The sequence below is a fragment of the Arachis duranensis genome, chromosome 4, assembly GCF_000817695.3.
Source record: "Arachis duranensis cultivar V14167 chromosome 4, aradu.V14167.gnm2.J7QH, whole genome shotgun sequence".
Lineage (NCBI taxonomy): Eukaryota > Viridiplantae > Streptophyta > Magnoliopsida > Fabales > Fabaceae > Arachis > Arachis duranensis.
Window position 1 is genome coordinate 54260561 of NC_029775.3, and position 4865 is coordinate 54265425.

The window sequence follows — 4865 nt, forward strand, 5'->3', positions numbered from 1 at the left end:
GGGTAAGCCAATTTGGCTTCGTTGGAGTTCTTATTTGCAATTATGTAGAGCTCACAAGAAATCAGATGATGAATCTCCACTTCGTTTCCTTGCATAATACAATGGATCATCATTGTTCTCTTGATAGTGACTTCGGAGCGGTTGCTGGTAGGCAGTATGGAACGCCCAATGAAATCCAGTAAGCCCCTAGTAACTGGTTTGAGATCCCCTCTCTTGAGTTGGTTTGGAACACCTTTTGTGCTGGTTGTCCACTTGGTTCCAGGGATGCATATGTCCTCTAGAATTTGGTCTAAGTGCTTATCATCACACACCCTATTAAAGGATTCTGGATCATCTTGTAGTTGAGGCAACTTGAAAACCTCTCTTATTTTGTCAAGGTAGAAGTAAATCATCTTCTCTCTGACCATGGTTCGAAAGGTATATAAGGTGGTTCCAGTCATTCTCTGCCTCTCTGTTTGCCACAGATTTGAGTAGAATTTCTGAACATGTTTCTACCCACCTTTGTCTCAGGATTAGCTAGAATTTCCCAGCCTCTGTTTCAAATCTGCTCTTGGATCTCCGGATATTCGCCTTCTTTCAGATCAAATTTAACTTCCGGGATCACTGACCTTAGACCCATTATTTTGTGGTAATGGTCCGAATGTTCCTTGGTTAAGAACCTCTCTTGATTCCAAAGTGATTTTGGATTATTCTCTTTCTTGCCTCTTGAAGTGGTTTGTTTTCCCTTAGGAGCCATGATCTTAGTGAGTCTTAGCTCAATGATCACGCAACACACACCAAACTTAGAGGTTTGCTTGTCCTCAAGCAAAAGAAAGGAAAAGAGAGGAGAAGGAGGAGAGCCAAATTCGAATTGTGGAGGAGAGGGGGTGGCCGAATGTTAATTTAAAAGGAAGGGGTGGGTTTGAAAATCTTTTTGAAAAAGATATGATAGAAGATATGATTTGTAAAAGATAAGTATGAAATGCAGAAGATGTAATTTTAAAATTGAAAAGATATGAGAGAATTTTGAAAAAGATAAAACTAAATTGGAAAAGATAGTATGATGAGTTGAAAAGGATTTGAAAAGATATTAAAAAGATAGATGAACTTTGCAAAAGATTTGAAAAGAAATAAAAAAGATATATGAGTTTTGAAAAAAAGATTTGAAAAGAAGAAAAGATTTTTAGGATTAAGAGTTGTTTTTGAAATTTGAAATTGAAAGATGAGGATTTGTAATATGTTTATGCAAGAAATTATGGATGAAAACATAAAAAAATAAAAAAAATTGAGTTGGAAAACAAAATTACCTCCCCTCCACGTTCCTAGCATTAAACGCCCTACTGTTGCTTGTTTTGGGCGTTTAACGCCCAGTTGTTGCTTGTTTTGGGCATTTAACGCCCAGCCAGGTACCCTGGCTGGCGTTAAACGCCAGAAAACCTTTGTCACTGGGCATTTTTCTAAACGTCGAGGATGCTGTAAGTCTAGCATTAAACGCCCAGAATGGTACCCATTCTGGCGTTTAACACCCAGAAAGATATCCTTACTGGCATTAAACGCCCAGAATAATGCCCATTTTGGTGTTTAATGCCCAAAAGTGCCTCTTATAGCGTTTTCATGCCAGTGAGCTTCTTTTCTCTGCTCTCTACTCTAAACACTTCTGTAACTCTGTGAACTCCTGTAAATGAGAATTAATTTTGATGATAATTTATTAAACTCCTATAGTTATTATTTAAATGACAAATAAACTATAGTAATGGCTGGGTTGTCTCACAGGAAGTGCTTCTTTATTGTCTTTAGCTGGACCTTACTGAGCCTTAATCTAGTCTCAGTTCTGAGCATTCTTGCTCAAAATTGCTTTCAAGATAATGTTTGACTCTCTGTCCATTAACAATGAACTTTTTGTCAGAATCAATATCCTGAAGCTCTACATATCCATTTGGTGACACACCTGTAATCACATATGGTCCTCTCCACTGGGATTTTAGTTTCACAGGGAATAGCCTGAGCCTTGATAAACCCCAATTTTGTGGTTTATCTTGTGCTTATTTTGGGGGATTTTATCACATTTTCTCACATTTATTCAATGAAATAGTATGGTTTTGCAATTCTCCCTTGATTTGTGCTTAAGTGTGAAAACATGCTTTTTAGGCCTTAAAATAGCTAAATTTAATCCACTTTAATTCCATTCAATGCCTTGACGTGTTTGTTAAGTGATTTCAGGTTCATAGGACAAGTATTGGATGGAAGAAGTGAGGAGAAAAGCATGCAAAGTGGGAGAACTCAGGAAGAAATGAAGGAACTGCAAAGCTATCAAGTCTGACCTCTTCGCACTCAATCGACCATAACTTGAGCTACAGAAGTCCAAATGAGGCGGTTGTAGTTGCGTTGGAAAGCTAACATCCAAAGCTTCGAAATGATATAAAATTTTCCATAGTTGCCAAATATATAGGGGTGCGCACATGCCATGTGCGCGGACACGCCGATTGAGCATGTAGTTCACTAAAGTGAAATCGTGGCCAGCGATTTCTAGAGCATTTTGGGCCCAACCCAACTCATTTCCAATGCTATTTCATGCAGAATTCAAGCTTGGGCAAGGGGGGCAATTATTTGAAGTTGTAGCATCACGTAGGTTAGTTTCTAGAGAGAGAAGCTCCCTCTTCTCTCTAGAATTAGGTTAGGTTTAGGACATTCCCATCTTAGATCTAGGTTCAATTACATGTTTTTATCTGTTTTCTTTTATGATTTCTTACTTCTACTCCTTCATTTTCATGATTTGTAGTGTTAATTTTCCTTTTATGCTCTCTTTTATGTTCATGCACTCATATTGGATTTGGTTCATTTTTAATGCAATTTAATGTTTGATGTTCTTTCATTGATGAATTGAGTTGTTGATTTACTTTCCTTGCTATTTGTAGTTGTTAGATTTCTTGTCATATATTATGCTTTCCTTTTATGCCTTCCAAGTGTTTGACAAAATGCTTGGAAGGATGTTGGAGTAGATCTTGAGCATTCTCGGCTTGGAAAGAGTAATTAGGCAATCTTGAGTCATGAAAATCCAACTAATGTTGATGATCTAGAGTTGTTAGTTAATATGATTTCCATTGATTCTAATCTTTTGCTAATTCTATTAGTGAGTTGATTAGTATATTTGGATTGAGATTAGCTAGTCTTATTAGACTTTCTCTCATGGAAGATAACTTATACCTTCTTCCAATGTTGGCGATGACATAATGAGATAAATTCTTGTTTACTATTGTGATATGATTGATTAATCTTGTTTGACTTTCTCCGTATGTGTGGGAGTTGACTAAATAAGATGAATTAATCATTACAAGACTAGGATAGAAAGCCAATGATCTCAACACTTGCCATGAATGTCTCTCTTCTTTACTTGATTCCTTTAATTTGCTTGCTTGATTTACTTTTTTCGCACATTTTATAAACAAAACCCCTTGATCCCCGTAGTCAATAATTGAGCACTTCATTGCAATTCCTTGTGAGACGACCCGGAGTCCAAATACTCTGATTAATTCTTATTTGGGGTTTGTTCTTTGTGACAACCGAAATTTTTGATTGGGAGGATTGTTTGTTGGTTTAGAACTATACTTGCAACAAAGATTTCATTTGTGAAATTCTATACCGACACGACAATTTTCTTCCATAAAAAATGGCGCCATTTCCAGGGAGTTGCATGATAAACCCCATTTGTAGGGTTTATCTTGTGCTTGATTTAAGGGATTTTATGACCTTTTACCCACATTTATCCATTGAAATAGCATGGTTTTATAACTTCTCCCTTAATTGTGCTTAAGAGTGAAAACATGCTTTTTAGGACTTAAAATAGCTAAATCTAATTCTCCTTGATTCCATTAGATGCCTTGATATGTTTGTTAAGTGATTTAAGGTTTAGGAGGCAAAGATTGGATCAAGGGAATGAAGAAAGAAGCATGAAAAGTTGGAGAACTCATGAAGAAATGAAAGAACCAGAAAGCCGTCAAGCCGACCTCTTCGCACTTAAACGACCATAACTTGAGCTACAGAGGTCCAAATGATGCGGTTCCAGTTGGGTTAAAAAGCTAACATCCGGGGCTTCGAAATGATATAAGATTTGCCATAGTTGCTACACGTATCGTGGCGCGCACGCGTATAGTACGCGCACGCACCGTTGCTGCCACCTGGTTCACTTAAAGCAAAACGTGGCCAGCGATTTTAGAAGCCTTGTGGGCCCAATCCAACTCATTTCTGATGCTATTTAAGCCAAGGATTGAAGGGGGAATGAAGATGCTTTTCATGCTTTAGAAGTTAGTTTCCATTAGTTCATTCACACTCATTAGGATTAGTTTTAGAAGTAGTTTCTAGAGAGAGAAGCTCTCACTTCTCTCTAGGATTAGGATTAGGATTAGGTTTAGTTCTTAGATCTAGATTTTAATTCATCTTCTTCTACTTCTATCTTCTCAATTCCTTGTTGTTACATTCATTCTTCTTCCATTCTTTTATTGTAAATTCTTTTATGTTGTTCTTATATTTTGTTGTAGATCTACTATTGTTCCTTCTATTTTCTTTCAATTCAATAAGAGGTAATTCATAATAATTGTTCTTCTTTTCTTTTCTATTGTTGATCTCTTGCCTTTGTAGTTAGATCTCTCTTTAATTCTTTCCATTTATGTTGTTTACTTTTATTGCCTTTTATGTGTTTGTTAAAATGCCTCTTCTAGATATAGTATAGATTTTGTTCCTCTTGGCCTAGGTAGAGTAATTAGTAACACTTGAGTTATCTAATTCCTTTGTTGATTGGTAATTGGAGAGATTGCTAATTGGTTTGGAGTGCACTAAAGCTAGTCTTTCCTTGGGAGTTGGCTAGGACTTGTGGCTCAAGTCAATTCATC